Source organism: Lathyrus oleraceus, chromosome 2, assembly GCF_024323335.1.
Source record: "Lathyrus oleraceus cultivar Zhongwan6 chromosome 2, CAAS_Psat_ZW6_1.0, whole genome shotgun sequence".
NCBI classification, from domain to species: Eukaryota; Viridiplantae; Streptophyta; class Magnoliopsida; order Fabales; family Fabaceae; genus Lathyrus; species Lathyrus oleraceus.
In genome coordinates this window covers 271,034,421-271,052,650 of record NC_066580.1, presented here as the reverse complement: position 1 = coordinate 271,052,650, position 18,230 = coordinate 271,034,421, and the positions used below count along the sequence as shown (strand labels likewise).

The 18,230-nt window shown below is 34.7% G+C and overlaps 1 long non-coding RNA gene across 1 annotated transcript; it reads left to right on the top strand.

Annotated features, from left to right (window-relative positions):
• Positions 1-16,535: 16,535 nt before the first annotated feature.
• On the top strand, positions 16,536-16,905 carry LOC127121342 (uncharacterized). The gene is made up of 3 exons (XR_007803402.1): positions 16,536-16,614; positions 16,708-16,799; positions 16,883-16,905. It is a non-coding gene; the product is annotated as an uncharacterized LOC127121342 (long non-coding RNA).
• The last annotated feature ends 1,325 nt before the right edge of the window (positions 16,906-18,230 follow it).

The following is an 18,230-nucleotide window of genomic DNA, read 5'->3' as shown; positions in this document are numbered from 1 at the left end:
ATCCTTTTGGTGGTAACAAGTTTTGTTATTGGTTTCACCTTCATCCTTTTGGGGATGGTGATTATTGACCTATTATCATCCTTTCGGTGGTAACAAGTTTTGTTGTTTGACCTTAACTTCTTCCTTTTGGTGATGGTGAGCATTTAAGTTGTTGTGACTTATTATCATCCTTTTGGTGATAACGAGTTTTTTTGTTTAATCTTACCTTCACCCTTTTGGTGATGGTGATTGTTGACTTTATCATCCTTTTGGTGATAACAAGTTTTGTTTTGATCTTACCTTCCTCCTTTTGGTGATGGTGATCATTGATTTTGTTTTGACTTATTATCATCCTTTTGGTGGTAACAAGTTTTGTTATTTAGTCTTACCTTCATCCTTTTGGTGATGGTGATTGTATTGACTTATTATCATTCCTTTTGGTGGTAACAAGTTGCATTTTTGATCTTACCTTCATCCTTTTGGTGATGGTGATCGTTTGAGTTGTGTGCTTATTATCATCCTTTTGGTGGTAACAAGTTTTGTTTTTGATCTTACCTTCATCCTTTTGATGACGATGATCATTTGAGTTATTGTGGCTCATTATCATCCTTTTGATGGTAACAAGTCTTGTTATTAATCTTACCTTCATCCTTTTGGTGGTGGTGATCATTTAAGTTGTTGACTTATTATCATCCTTTTGGTGGTAACAAGTTTTGTTGTTGGATCTTACCTTCATCCTTTTGGTGACGGTGATCTCTGAAGTTGATGAGTTAACTATCATCCTTTTGGTAGTAGTCCTGCTATTATCCTTTCGGTAATGGAAAGCTTTATCAGGATAACCATCATCCTTTTGGTGACGAAAATCTTTGGATTTTAGTGTGTCTAACTTTCATCCTTTTGGTGATATCGAGTTTGGTTGTTGATCTTACCATCATCCTTTTAGTGATGGCAATCTTTGTTGTTGCTACTGTAACCATCATCCTTTTGGTGATGACTACCTTTGAAGCTTGGCTTATCCTTCATCCTTTTGGTGATGACGATCCTGGAAATCGTGGTGGGTTACTATCATCCTTTTGATGGTGGCGATTAACTCTACTGTCATTCTTTTGGTGCCAGAAAACCTGTTCAGTTTTTGGCCTCATGTCAATAATGACCTTTGCATGATTTGAGTGTTGACTCGAGGGTTGGGACTGATCTGACGTTCAACCCTTATTACCTTGGTGCTATTAGAGTTCGTAGCATTGTCTTTCTGCATTCCTCCATTGCATTTCAAAGGACAAAATTTGGATCTTTTCGTATTTAATTACCTTCCACCATGAATGTATGAAGACCGTTGTCATTCTTACCTTCTAGTTCAAGTTAATTAAAAAGGGGCAACTGTTATACCCCAATTTTATCCAGACATTTTTAAATTTTCATAAATTTGATCACATTTTCGTTTTGCATCATATGCACAGCATGACATGCATTTCATCATGAATGATACCTAAAATATCAGTCGGAATAAATTCTTGAAAATACAGACAAATTGGTTAAATCATTTCTCAAGAACGTGCAAAATCAGCGAGTAAAAAGTTTCAAAAATTAAAATTGCAGACGCCAGTATTATTAATCTACGGTTTACGTAGTTTAACCTGGTGTGCACGTTATATTTTTCAATGAATGTTTTGGCTGCGTTTTGACCCACCTGAGCCTTTTAACCGATGAAAATTTATTTCGAAATTAAAAGAAACGCTGTGTTTTTTCAATAAGTATATTTTGTGCTGATCATTTTAATGTGACCGATCTAATTTTTTGAGCAAATTTTCGCCCGACTTTTATTCATTCTCAGTCGCTTTTATTTTTATTCTTTCGCCAACACAGTAAGAAAATTTAAATAGGAATTTTCATGTCTTTATTTTATTTTTGTCATATTTATTTAGAGTGTTGTCAAGTTTGTTTGATATAATTTATTTAAATTGTTTAAATCAATTAAATCATCTAGAAGGGACATTTTAGGCATTTTTAAAGTCAGTTACAATTTGTGTTTCTTTCATTGGATCTTGATCGTTAAATCGAGATTAATCAAAGACCCATATTAGTGATCCATATACATTCTATTATCCAATAAAAAAATTAAACATTAATTAAATTAATTAGATAGAGAAATCAGAATAATAAAAAGATCTTTTCTTCCATACACAGGCGGGCAACGCATGTAGTGGGGAGGGGAAGTATCTCCAACGTCTCTCTCTCATGGCTCTCTCATGGGATGACATGTGGCAGTGCAGGAAAAAACAAAAAAAAAAGTAAAATAAAAAGAGATAACACGTCCCTCTTTCTCTGTTCACACACCCACCCACCACTCACTCTCCACTCACTAAAAACAAAAGAAAAGAAAGAAATAAAAGGAAAAAGCTGAAAAATAAAAAGGGATGGGTCCCATTTCCTCTCCCTCACTCATCTCTCCCTCATTGGTCATTCAAGCAAAAACAAAAAAAAACCACTCGAGAAGAGCGCTCTCTCTCACTCGAAATCAAAAGGTCACGAATCTTTTTCCATCGCTCTTCACAACATCCTTCTCATCGTCTACAAATCGTAACCTCCAAACACCAACCGCCGTCCTCATTCTCCTTTCTGTCTTCCAGCGCCGGTTAACCAACAACCTCCGGGGAAACTGCTCCTCACCGCGACTACTCCCATTCTTCATCCTCCAGATCGTCTTCTTCTCGCCGCATCTCACCTCCACTTCCGTCCGTGTTCCGACAACACCATTTCCTTCGTCTCACCTTCAAACCGTTTCACTATAAATCCCACGTCATTTCCTTCTTCCTACAATCCCTCCGCCACGCCGACAGATCACTGACACAACTTCTGGCGACGTCTCCACAACCACCAAGAGTAACACTCGAACCTCCGTTTTAACTCCGGTCTGAATTAACCAAAAATGGCCGTTGCGACAAGCTACCATCGTCGGAACCCCAGCTCATGAAGCCGAGCCAGTCAAAACATACTCAATCTCGCCGGGTTCATCAGTTGTGGTAAATCTAACATTCTCCATTTATTTTTGATTTGCTGAAGAAGTAATGTTTGTTCTGAGTTTTGTTTCATGTTGTTGTTGGTTCATCGTAGAGAGAAAAATACAGTGGTACATGAATGGTCGATTTTGAGAGAGGAAGAGAGTGAGTTTGTTTTCTTTAACTTCCTATTTTTTTTGTTAATTTACCGTGTAATTAAAGGAAGAATTTTTTTTGTTTATTCTTAATTGAATGTGTGAGAGGTGTGAATAGAGAGTAGTGTTTTCTACTCGTTATGAGGTACAAGTAGAAAAGAGCTGTTTTGGTCCGTCTTACATATTGAATCACCACCAGAAAAGCTTGTAATTTAAAAGCTTATGATGTTCTTCCTTCAAGAGGAGAAGTGTCATCGGCTATTGTGGCCTATTCTTCAGTGTTTTTTTCTTTCTTATTATTTATGCAATAACAATGGAATTAAGATTAAAATGGGCTTCTGGATTAGGTCCAACTGAGCTGGATTATTTTTATACCTCCATGCTCATTCACGAACCCCATTTTGTGTGATTGATTTTCTTAATTATTTTAATGTAGCATTTAGCTAGTTAATTAAACTTTTATTTAAAGAATTGATTGGATCTTAAATTAGATATATTTTATTTAATTAGTAAGTGATTAATGGATTTACTAATTAATGACTCATATTCACTTGTGTAGCCATTATTGGGATCCTTTCCATATTCTAATCTTGCATTACTCTTATAAGCATGTAAATGATACTTACGTTGTTTTTGTTTTATTCCGATTGTGTGCAAAGTCCGATTAAATTCACGGATTCGACTTTTGTATGTTGTTATTCCACCAAAAATAATATATTAATAGAACACTTCACCGCGTTTGGATCTCGCAAATGACATTAGTCATGTTGTCATTTTGCACAAACCGGTTTGAGCACACCGGCCCAATTGGATAGATCAATATCATTACTTAATTCTTTCTCTTTTAATTAATTAATTAATTTTTTAGTCCAAATTAGTTAATTACCATTCATTATTTTTAATTAACTTGATTATTTAATTTTAATTAAATAATTTTGATAATTAATCCCAATTAATTTAATTAATCGATTCAATCGAACTTTAATTAATTAATTTTGATAATTAAAATTGATCGATTTCTTTCACTATCACCATCATTTTCCATTATCATTTCATAATACAAATTCAATTTCATTCCATCAATTCAAAACCAAACAATTCTCGATTCAAAGTCGAGCTCATTTTCAAACACCTTTGTAAGTAGATTGCTTTTAGCATCGCCATCAACCTCACATAGCTTGCTCTTGGGCTTTCTTACAATGAGACCTATTTGGTTATTAACTAATCGAGTAGATGATTGAACCACTAATTTTAAATCCAATTTACTCGCAAACACAAATTTAAAACATTGACCCAATGTTGATTATTTTATTCAAAGTTAAATTAAAAATACCTAATTACAATTAAATACCATTTCATAATAATTAAACGAAAAGGGAGATGGTTTTGAGTTTTCAACTCCTCTCCTCAAATATTTGAATATGAGTTCTCTTACTCGGTTAGTCAAATAATTATCATTTCTAACTCTCCTAAGCCTAATTAAATCAAGTTATTCTTATAATATAGAAATGAAAAGGGAGATGGTTTTAAGCCTTTAACTCCTCTCCTTGACTATTAGGATACGAGTTATCTTACTCGACTGTCCGAGTAATCGTCATTGAAATTCTGGTATCAGATATGAGATATCGAAGGTAATGTCACGACACTAATATCTGAGTTACACAAACAGAAGAAAGATATAGAATGGTAATGCAAAAGACACAAGCAATTGTTAACCCAGTTCGGTGCAACTCACCTACGTCCAGGGGCTACCAAGCCAAGAAGGAAATTCACTAAAATAGAATCAGTTCAAAGACTCTCCGTACACTTCAACAAGTTACAGTCTTTCTCACCTAATCTCTACCCGTGCAATTTCTACCTAAGCACTCTTAGATATGAGAACCCACTCACTTCCCTACAATCACACATGTGATCTTAAACAACAATCCCTTCAGAAAAGAGAACACTTTTCAATAACACACTCTTGATTTTACTTCGCAGTTTCAATCAAGAAGGCACACTCTTGATCTTGCTTAACAACTTTGATCAAGAAGACACACACTTGATCTTGCTTCACAACTTTGATCAAGTAGACACACACTCTTGCTTAACAGCTTTAGAGTGACAAATTACAACCACAAATCAGTCTAATTCAATCATCAAAAAGATGACTTGAATGGCTTACAAGTCTTACGACTAACCAGACACAAACCCTAGCTCTCTCTCTATATTTCGCTCAGTATTGGTTGTGTTGTAAAACAGGTTTTCTAAGTCCCTTTTTATAGAAGCTTGCAGCTGGGCTTGGACATCTTGAAAACCCTAAATCTATTTTCCAATTAAATCTTTTCATAACATCTGGTTAGATCTCCTTGGAAAATAAGTAAATCAGGTTGTAATCCCTGATTGAATGCGCCTGCAAATCAGATCTTCAATCATACATAGATTGCCATTAATTGTGCAATCATAAAACACCAGACATTCACACTGAATGTTTTGTGTACAGGATGTCATGACATCGGGTCTAACATCCTGGAAAAATCCTGCATAATTTCATAATTCCTTTTATAACTTCCAACAGGTACACAAACATCAGATGTCATGACATCGTGTATGACATCCTGATACAGTCCTGCATAATTATGTTTCTTCATTTCAACTCCAGTAGGTACACAATATCAGAAGCCATGGAATTGTATATGACATTCTGAAACTATCCTGCATGATCATGTTCTTGAACTCCAACAGGTACATAGGATATCTTATGTTTAAGACATCAGACATAGCATCTTGTGAACACTCTTTGTTTTACCAAAATTGCTGCCAACACTTAGATCCAGTAGTCATCCAACAAAAAAATCTTAACTAATATTAAATCTTTTTCATAATTAAGGATGAAAAAGAAAGTGGTCTAGAGTCTTCTATTCCCTTTTCCGACTATTAGGATACAAGTTGTCTTACTCGACTGTCCGAGTAATCGCCATCCAACCAAAACATCTTAACTATTATTAAATCCTTTTCATAATTAAGGATGAAAAATAAAGTGGTATAGAGTCTTCTATTCCCTTTCCCGACTATTAGGATACGAGTTATCTTACTCGACTATCCGAGTAATCGTCATCCAACCAAAATAGCTTAACACATTAAATCTATCTGTCCTCACCCTCGTGCGATCAAAACCAATCAAACAAAACATCTAACGTATTAATTCAACTTGTCACCCCCCGCATGACCAAAACTCTATTAAAAAAGTACATTGTTAATCCTTTCTAAGGCGTACAACAAACTAGTGCTTAAGCCTCCGCCGAGAGTAGACAAGCCAACGTTTAGCCTTCAGAACGCCGACCTACACAGTCGTTCATAAAACAAAACACACCAACTAACCATAGTTCCCCGAACTACAAATGCTTTGATTTCCTTATTGCACCATAAGGATACGTAGGCAGGAGATTGTTGTATCTTCGCGAGCACACTAATAAAAAACCTCCCTTTCCCCTTTCTGAGGCTACCATTCATCTCTATTTTCAATCTTTATTCACTCTAAGAAAAACAAACAACATAATAAGTTAACATTCAAATCGCAAATTAAACTAAAAGGTTCCCATTGAGTACAACGGACGTGAGGGGTGCTAATATCTTCCCCTTGCGTAATCGACTCCCGAACCTGAATATGGTTATGATGACCATTATTCTATTTTCTTAAAGGTTTTATCGATATTTTCCTATTCCTTCATTGGAATAAATAAAGTTCGGTAGCGACTCTGTTCGAACAATATTCTCCGCGTCCATCGTGAGGGATCACATTTTTTCGAGGTGCGACAACCATCAGATCTACCATCTCAATTAATGAGGGAGATCTGATGAGCCTTGTTTTTTTTTATTATATTTTCTGATTTTCTGTTTAATCCTTTTATTTGCTTTAATTCATAATAATTTCATTTTTAATCCCAAAAATATGAGACTTTCACCAAAAATCTTAAAATATTTTTCTTTTCCATATTCGGAATTAAAATTAATTTTTGAATTAATTTTGGTATTTTTCATGAATTAAATGTTTTTGTGCATATTTTTAATTGTTTTAAAATACTTCTGACTATCTAAAAATTGTGAAATTTTTTGTCTAAGGTCCGTTGACCTTGTTTGACCTAGGAAAAATACTTTGGCAATTTATTTGGTGTTTTGAAGGGATTTGAGATTTTTTCCAAATTAAAATGCATTTTAATTCATTTTTAATATGTTTTTTAATTAATTAAATGTTTAAAAATTATGTTGAGCCATTTTTATGGTCTTGTGATGTTTGACTTTCTGTTTGGGCCTTGGTCATGGTTAATTTGACTTTTGTTTGATAAAAACCATTGAATTTAGGGGATTGATAAAATGTACATTTCATCTCCCAAAATGAATGAATGGTATTGATTAGATGAAATTCCTCTCATTATCAATTTGTGTTTCTATTTCCCCTTACCTCTTCATCTTTATTCTTATTCTTCCCCAATCCTTCATTGACCAATAAAATCTCTAATGTCTAAATGCTAATTGATTCATCAATGACCTTGTGTCATATGAATCAATACAAGTCAGACTGAGATAGGTTCTTCCATTTTTTTTAGTGTGTGGTATGCTTTAGGAGTTTGATTCTTTGTACCAAATCTCTAACATGCATTAACACCTATATTTTTATTGCCCGACCTCAGATAGTTGGGACTTCTACATAAGTCCAATTACGATTGGTTAACATAGAGCTAAATTTGACCCTCAAGGCATAACATTCTAGTAAGTGAGATTGTAAGTCTCCCATTCTTCATGGAATTGTGTGGGAACTTGACCTTTTTTCCTTTCATGGGAGCTAGTGACATAATTGTTGAATTATCCAAGTTGGAGCCCTTCTCATGGAAGATGTCTTGGTTCAAGGATTCATACTTGTGAATGAATGGTTGAGTGTTCTCCAAAGAATGACTTAGTCAATTAAAACTCATCACTGACATTAGACTAACCATTGACTAACTTCTTAATTAATATTGCTTTACTTTCAATTCATTTACTTTATGCACTTTAAATTTCAAGTACCTTTATCATTCATTGCCATTTACATTTCATGCAACTTATTTATGTTTCAAGTCCTTTTCACTTTGATCACTTGAGCCATATATTGTGATTGTATATATTGTTTTCTTGCTTTTGTTTAGTTTGTGGTCTTAGGACCCTAAAACACCTAATAACAACAAAAACCCTAAAACATATTTGTTGAACTGTTGGGACTTGATCTGAACTTTTGGACTTAGAACTAGGCAACACTCCATATGCTAAAGGACTCAGCCAATGCCAACATCTGAGACTGAACTATCTTTGACTGTGCATTCATCTTATGCAAGACCTTGGATATCTTATATTCATTTGTTACTCTGTCTCTATTCTTAATCGTTATTTTGTTATTATTGTATATGTATGATGTTTTGTTCTGAGTTGATCAAGGATTATTTCATCTGATACATTGGAAGACACTAAAGACTGCTAGCTATTGGAGTGCTTGCTTGAATATGGATATCTTTATTCGATGTCTTGGTTTTCACTTGATGCTTGGATGTTGCTTATTGCTTATTGTTTTTCAAAGTCTAAAGGAAAATGGGTTTCTATATGACATTCTTGTACGTTGGATTGCATCCCATTGGTCAGATCTTTTCAACTCTTAAACTTTTAAATTTTTTCTTAGGGTAGTCTCTTCATCTCCTCCCACTTTCTTTAATTTCAAAATCTCTCCCTCTTTTCAAAAACTTTCTTTGCTTGAGATTTCAAACTTAGACATGTTTTAATGATTAGAAACTTTGGCCTTATGCCATTGAATTTTTAAACTTCTTTTCTTAAATCAAATTTGTAAATAAACTTAACCATATTGACTTAAACTTAAAAAGACTAAAAGAACTAAAAACCCCATTCAAATCTTTGGCCTTTTGTGCCTTTTAATTTAAACCTTTGTTAAAATCAATTCACCAACTTCTTTGAAATTTTTACCACGAACTACGGGATTTTGATCCCTCATTTTTATGTTGGTACGTAGGCATAAGACCAAAAGTCTTGTCAAAACACAAAAATATAATCAATGAATTCCTTTCTCATCCCCATACTCTTTATTTTATCAAACATCATTTAGAGCAAAAAACATATGCACATAAAAAAGGGCTCCCTATGAGTACCTATGACACTTCGGGTGCTACCTCTGTGTAACCAACTCCCTTACCTGTAATCTCTAGCATTTTATTATTTTTGATTTAAAAACTTCTTATCTTTGGATTTTGTTCGTACTTTTCCCTGATTTCCATAATCTCTTCCATTTTCTGTTGCGCAATGGAACATGAATAAAATGGATGGTAATATTTCTTATATTCATTGAAGGAAAAACAAATCTAAAACTTCATATATAGGGGCAAAAATCTCGAATTTAGAAATAGGTTTTAATTAAATCCTTATTTGACTTAAAATTACTGCATTAAAAGTGTATTTGAATTTTATTTTATATCAAAGTATATATTATTTAACATATTGATTTATTACTTACTAGGAACTTTCCATTGCGGCTGCTCTTTCATATGCAATGTAAGTGGTGGTACATAGGACTGGACAAGGATCCAAAACCCGGTCCAAACCGCACAAAACCGGGAAAAAAAAGGAATTGGGCGGGTTAAGATGGGTTAGCGGTTAAACGGGTTTAACTAATGGGTTAAACCGGTTCTTAATGGGCGGATCCAGGTAGGTTTTAGTGAACCGCGGGTACTCTGACCCGCCCGGTTGAGAGGCCTAGGCAAAACTGTGTCGTTTTGAACTAGGGTTTACCACTCTCTCATTCTGTTTGTTCTCTCCTTCACTCCTCAGCCGCACACCATCATCAGTCACCAACCCTAGCTTCAACTCTCACCATCCAGCATAGATACACCATTACTCACCACCCATTATCATTAACTACCATCAAACGAAGTTGCAGTGTTCGTTCAAATCAACTCTCACACCATAAAACCTTATCTTCAACTCTCACACTACGCCAAATAAGGGAAAAGAGGGCGCTTATTTTGGCCTATAGAGCGCTTTTAAGCGCCCTCTAAAGTGGCGCTGGCATAGGTAAAGACAGCGCTTTGTTTTCCTGGAGAAAGCGCTGTCTAAAGTGGCCCTTTAAGGGCCACATTATAGTGCGCTTTCAGAAAAAAGTGCCCTCTGGAGTGGTCCATAAAGGGACACCTTAGAGGGCGCTTTCTGGAAAAAGCGCCCTATAAAGTTGTCAATGTAAAGTGTTTAGAGGGCGCTTTCTGGAAAAAGCGCCCTCTAAAGTTGTCAATGTAAAGTGTTTAGAGGGCGCTTTCTGGACAAAGCGCCCTCTAAAGTTGTCAATGTAAAGTGTTTAGAGGGCGCTTCCTACAGAAAGCGCCCTCTAAAGTGTTAGTTATTTTAAAAAAATTTGTTTGAAAAACAGTGGATATTTAATTGGTAACCTGTTCGCATGCTGCAAAAGTGTAAAATTCATATTGATTTCATCCTTTAATCCAATGTTATACACCATTAATCCATTGATATATACAACATGAATCCATTTATATACAACATTAATCCTCCATATATACAACATCAATATATGATTCTTTGATCAACAATATACAACAACATATTCATGATTTAGTAAAAGTACAACAACAATATACAACATATATACAACAACAGCATACAACAACAACATTCCATACATATATGTACAACAATATACAACCTAGCTATATGATTCTTTGATCAACAATGAATTGACACAATTCATCCTTCATTTCATCCAAATGAGCTCTTGAGTAAGATTTGTATTCCTCAAAGTACTACAATTAAGAGAATAAAACATATTCATGATTTAGTAACAAATTAGATGAAATATCCGATAATATTAAAATAAACCCTAAGTTATTATTCCATACCATTTTTGGGATGTCTATACGATTCAACGCAATGATATCTCTCATAAATCTCAATACAAAAAATCCGCAATCGACCGAATTATTTTGCTGAGGACACTACACAGAAAAATAAACAATATATATATAGTTAATTTCTTACAAACACTATTATAAGCAAAAAAAACAAACACTATTATAAGCAAAAATAAGATACTTAATATATACCTGAACTCTGACCCAGGTAATGTCCTTCCTATTGCGGTAATTCTTTTTCGATCTAAATTTTAGTATTGCCCTAACAAAATAAAAACGTATATTGAGATCAATCTGACAGACATAATTAAATATACAAATACACACGAATATTTAGGGGAATTTCACTTACGCGTCAACCGTCTTCTTCATACTCGGATATTTACTCCAATCACCCGATAACGAATCGAGATAATATATCATTAGTCTCGAAAGATCCATAGCAACCAACACCCAGTGACCACTGTAAAATAAAACAAAAATTTAGATGCATGAAAATTTTCTACGTAAAAGATATACATAGATTAGAATGAAATTATTAGAAAGAAAATCTAACCCGTTGCCAGAATTAAACGGTAAAAAATACAAACTGGGTGTAGTATTATCGCCGACCGCCATGAATCTATCGACTAGTTCATTCTTTACGGATGTTGGATTTTTCGTTATAAGCGTTGTGTTGATACGGGAAGCAACAATAAAATTGAATCGGTTACACAATTCAGTTCCCCGCATCAATGTTACATACATATACCTTAAATAGAAACATAATAAACATTAGACTACTCATTGAAATGTGTAAATAAATTGTTCAACTAAGTAACTAATAGATTGATCGGAGTACCATATGTATGTATGAATGACAGCGATGCCCAATTCTTCGTGTTCAAAAAGTTGTTGCATGTCCTCCTTTGCAATTATTTCGGAATGAGCAAATCCGAAAACACCTTCATCAAAATCTACACTACGGATGGCGCCGTGTATAATATCGGACTCTTCCACCATTTTCTCAAGACGCATCATAATTTGAGATTTTGTCCCGGACGTCGTTGGAGGAATATCGTTACCAGTTTTTTTCAACTTTCGACCGGGAACCTAAAAATTCATATAAATTAAATCATGACTTTTTGTGATGCAACAAAATTGTTGCGTATATAATTCAATGGGTATATATATTTGTACCTCTTTTTGAGATGCAACCGACTCGATGCGTCTTGAAATCCCTTTACTAGCTTTATGCGTGGGTCTTGTAGGAGTCTAACATTACCATGTAATAAGGATTGATTAAATATCATAATTGTTGCTGAATTGAAATGTGAATACTAAATATTCATAATCATTTAGAACATATATACCTCGGCATCTGGGAAAATTAGATCTGACGGCCATCCAACAAAGGATCCGACTGCATCTCGCATCAACGTTGTCTCTGAAACAACGTCAGGTAATGGTAGAAGCGCGTCGGTATCTAATACAAGGTCAACCGAAACTTTCATATATCCCACCGGGAGGGGATTATGGTGAAGTAATTCACCCGAAGTATTGTGCACTTTTCCCTTGCCAACCATGCGATAAGTTGGTGACGATAGATACAGCTAACAAGGTGTAATGCCCTAAACCAATAATAAATGTTATTGTTAACGTGTATATGTGTCAAGTAAAAAAGTGCTATTTTAATTTCATAATAACATATATAATTACCTCGGGAAATTTCGGTTGACAATTGATACTAGCTCGGTCACTAGTATCTTTTGCCTCGGAGCGCACCTTTCCTCTCTATACCTTGCATTCTCCTTTTGCAGTTCGAGTACTTGTGCCCTTAACTCCGCCAAGGTCTCCATCACCTCTTTGTTGGTAGGATTTTTTGTTTTTGGTTTTTTATAAAATGACGACGGAGTCACACCAAAACCCTTACCCCTCACACGACCGGAATACTCAGGAACATTTAGTACTCGACTAAGTACGCTCCTGCAATCCTGGACCTCGGTTGAAGGTAAGGTTTGGGATAAAGTCTCCTGAAATATTATTAGAGGAGATTAAAAATGAATTATATGTCTAACAAAATTTTCGATATAATTAAATAAATAATGTTACATATACTTACACATTCGTCATAAACATTTTGAACCGCTTCAACGACAGCCCCATCCTTCCCAACCCGAGCAACCTTCCACAATACGTGCTCCGGAAGAGATGTTGCGTCACTTTTCTCCTCGGCTAGCTACAAATTGAATCAGATTATAAGATCATCAATTATAACATATTGTGACAATGTATAAGCTCATAGCATTTGAATATACTCACAATTCTTTGTTGTAACCGTGCATATCCCGTACGCCTTTTTTTGTACGGATACGCGGGTTTTGATGCCCTTTTCCGATTTTTGTCGCTTACTTCCTGGATAAAAAAGTTTAAGGCATATTAGAACCAAGTAACTTAACAATTGTATAATACCATAATTAATAGACATTACATGGAATTTTTCGTTTCTTCGTTTGGCGACAAAGTTATCCCATTCTTCGGCTGAAATAATCTCCGCATATTTCATTGGCCGTTCTGCTTCAACAAAGTTTCCTTCCTCATCCTTGAGAAGTTTGTTGGACAAAAAGGATCGAAATCCTCGGAGTCTTTTTCCGGCCAATTGAATACAATATTTTTGCCGGCTTTCATCGATGTGAAAGGATCTCTAAAAAACATACAAATGGAGTGTGTTATTATAAGTAATATTATAACAATATATGGTCAACAAATAGTCAACAAAAAAAACATATAATAATATATGGTAAGTACCTGTATCTCGGACCATATTTTTTCTTTGCCAACCTTCAATTCCGGACTTCTCCAATTATCACATGTAATCGGAATATGTTGTCGAACAAGGGAACCAATGTAACTTGCCAACATTGAACCGTTAGGCTCAATTAGTTGGTCTTCAGCACTCCAATGTACTTCGAATTTTTCACCCTTGTCTCTTGCACGAATGATTGACTTCATAACAGTCAATCCTCGTTTGATTTCTTTTTCAACATTGTTACGTGATCCACTCGCGTCATGGGTATCGTCTTGGTTAGCCATTTTATCTGTAATATAGAAATGATTCAATAAGACCCAAGTAAGACAATGACCATATTCGTGAAGCTACACAAAAAACACATTCATATACCTTCCATTTCTCTCATGTTACAACAATCTAAACTCTCTCTTTTTTTCATCATTATTGAATACAAACTCACACACACCTACTGCATACAAAAGACCAATGCAAACTTATGGTGTTTGGAACATGAACAAACTTGCATCCATAATCATCAAACTTCCAAGCACAAGCTCAAACACACTCCAAATGACATCAGTTTTCAATCAGAAATAAAAAACCTTACAACAAGGTGCTCATGAACACCATATAGTGCTCGTTTGCCCTAAACAACATTAATCAACATAATGCACAAAATGTAAAACTCAGTTTAGAAAATGCCCTAATCAAACACCTGAAGAAAGTGAACGGTAACGATGGAGAAGAGAAATACCTTCAAGGTGACGGTAACGATGGAGAAGAAAGTGAACAGTGACGGTGGACGCAGATAACTCAGTGAACGTGAAAGCAGCAGCAGAAAAAGGCGACGGGGACGACGACGGTGAGGGAGGGAGAACGAACGGAGGACGAGAGTAATCGCAGTAGAGAGAAAACCCAGTTACGTAAACGAAATAGCTAATAGAGAGGGAAAATAAAGAGACATGCAGTATATATGTTATAATTTTAATGTTTAATAAAGGGGACCTTAGAGGGCGCTTGTGTAAAAAAAGCGCCCTTAAGAGGGCGCTTCTAAAAGCGCTCTCTAAGGCTTTCCAAAAGCGCTTTATAAACTGGGAATGTACATGGACTTAGAGAGCGCTTTTTTAAAAGCGCCCTCTAAGGGTACCCTTAGAGGGCGCTTTTAAAAAAGCGCCCTCTATTGGTGTCCCTCCATTTCCTCATTATTTTTTCGCTTCACTTTAGAGGGCGCTTTGTTACAAAAGCGCCCTCTAAAGTGCGTTGTTGTACATGGATTTAGAGAGCGCTTTCTTAAAAGCGCCCTCTAAGGGTACCCTTAGAGGGCGCTTTCATAAACGCGCCCTCTATTGGTGTCCCTCCATTTCCTCATTATTTTTTTTACTTCACTTTAGAGGGCGCTTTCTTATAAAAGCGCCCTCTAAAGTGCGCTGTCTATTCCTCCTTATTTTTCTCTTCACTTTAGAGTGCGCTTCTATAAGAAAGCGCCATCTAAGGTGCGCTGTCTATTCCAGTTTTTGGCGTAGTGTCACCACCCACCACTAGTTCACCATTAGAATGAGTTTCGAACGATCTAGCATTGTTGAGACTTGGAAAGCTTGAGTTCGCTCTTCATTCTTTGTAAGTTTGATTCTTCATTCATTGTTTTAATCTTATTTTTTTATGTGTATGATTTTGTTCTTTATTTTGTGCATGATTTCCAAGTCGTGTTTTGTCCATCATACGAAGTTTTGTTAATTCATCATCAACTCTCCTCTCGCAGCATCAGGAAGTTTGATACCTGGAAAAATTGCAAGTAAGAGATTCTGACATAACTTTTATCTGTTTGACTGTCCATTAACAACACTTTTAAGGATGGGTTGTAATGCAAAATTTTGGTTGTTGCAAGTGGGTCATAGCTAGTCTATTTATTTCTGTTATTAAAAAGTCTAAAGTCTAAAGAATCTTAGTAACTTTTTTTGGTGTATCAGTCTTTATCTTATGTTGTATCATTCTTTACCTAATGATGTTATTGATCTTTGATTTGGATAGATGGATCAACGTCCAAGTAGCATGGAAAGAGTCTTAGAGCAAGAGCAATGCAATTGTAAGTGTATTTGACTTCGTGTCTTTGAAATGTATGCTAATTGGGACTGTATGTGTTGTATGCATATGAATTTGGGCTGAATTGTGACTGTTTTTAACTGATTTTCAACTATGTTTTTTGATTTTTTGGAGTCATGCATGATATATATATATATATATATATATATATATATATATATATATATATATATATATATATATATATATATATATATATATATATATATATATATATATATATATATACTCAATGGCCGAATGAAGAATATGAACTTATATTTTGTCTCTTGGATTTTGAAGAAAATAGTTAGGCTACTACGTAACAGAATCCGTCGAATTTTGCTTCAATTGCATCGTTGCTAACAGAAAAAGATAGGTTAAGTATAACTTATTACATTCTTGCATATTAAGTCAAATTATTATGTCCAATATGTAAAATTACAGTTGTATGTTCTTGGAGATTAACGATGTTGTTCTTGTCGATGACAACTCTACTGAAGTTGTTTTGTGGTTGTTCCAGTGGACTATTGAAATACCTGTTGATGGTGATTCTCCACCTGTTCATTAATATGAATGAAACTGAACAAAAACTGAATTATAAATTGTTTTTTTGTTGGTATGTTATTTGATGACAGTTGATGGGTTGCATGCATACTTTGAATGTAGTTTTCCTTCTTTTGGATACAATGCTGAACAATCTTGTAAGTAACACACTCACTCTCTGGAGTTATAATACTAACTATCAAAAGTTAATGGTTTCAATTTGATGTATGTGTGTATGTATTCTTTTTCAGTCTTTTCCGTGGTTTAGAATCGCGTATTTTGTGCTTTGGAGCTGCTCCTATATTATTTTTCAATGGGTTATACATGCATGTGGTTTCACATGGTAAGATATGTGAATGTAACTATTAACTTTCACATTCTTTGGTTCATCAATCATCATCACCTAGAACTTTCTTTCCTTAATAGGTGGCCTTATCCATTTCTCGAGATTAATACGCCATGGTGTTCCCTATGGTAAAATATTCTATTAACACTAGAGAGTTTCATGTTTTCTCGAACTTGATTTTTGCATACCAAAGACTTATTATTTTCATTGTAATGCTATTTGTTTACAGGTATATCTGCATGGCGGTAGCTCACATACCCTGCTATGGCATTTATTCATTGATAGTGAAAGCAAAAATTGATATTCTTCCTAGATTCTTCCCTCATGCCTTCTCGAGGTCATACTGTTTCGTTGTCGATATAGTTTTAAATTGCAATTGGAGATACACGACGAGTTGTTATATTATGTTGAAACGCGGACAAATAGAGTCATAGTTAAGATTGTGATGATGCCTTTGCAATGACATTCAAAAGTGATAGTGAAAAGTAGTGGCTTCTTCTTTTTCTTTCAAAAGTGTACTTTCATATTGGATTAGTACTACTGCTAATTTTGAATGGATTTTGTACTTCAAGAATTTTTTTATCAAAACTGAATCACTTTAATTTGATAAGGAAAAGTAGAGGCTTCTTCTTTTTCTTTCAAAGCAGTAAAATATAGTAGTTCACTACTTTTCACATTTTATTACACTAGATTGTACATATACATTGTCTCATCATCACAGTCTCAACCACAACCTTCAGGTTGTGCTTGAAATGAATGTATGTATATCATTATTTATTTATTATTTTTTTTTAATTAATGTTTATGTTGTCCAATTTTTCAGGTCAACTATGATTTTTGATTTTTTGGAGTCATGCATGACCTATATATATGAGTTTCTGGCCAGTAAGTACTATTGATCTAACTTACTAAAGTGATGAAACGGTTTATTATATCAAAGAGTTTTGTTCCCTCTCTTATGGCCACTAGTAAGTGATGAAACATTAATACTTTTTACAGATCTCTTCATTTTTCTCTTAACTAATAGACTTGGTAACAATGGTTATATGTAGGACTCTGGTTTGAAAATTCTTGTGAAGTTGGTGTCTTTTCTAAACTTACCAATGCCTATTGGTTGGTTGCCATTGGAGCCTGTGAATGTTTCTATAGGTTTTATTTTGTTTTATATTTAAGTTTTTTCCTTTGTTCGCAATTGAAATGAAATTTTCATTACAATCACCTTGATGAATAAATTACTATTGGTTAGCAAGAAACACAAAGGGGCTTCTATTGTCCCATACCATCACAGACCAAGATGAAAAAAAGACCCTGGAAAAGGTACTTGACAACCTCAATCCAAGAGAGAAGCATGTGATTAGATGGACTTGGGAGTTTCATATTGGTCACATTGACTGAACCTCATATTGGTTTTCTTTGTTGTTTTTTATG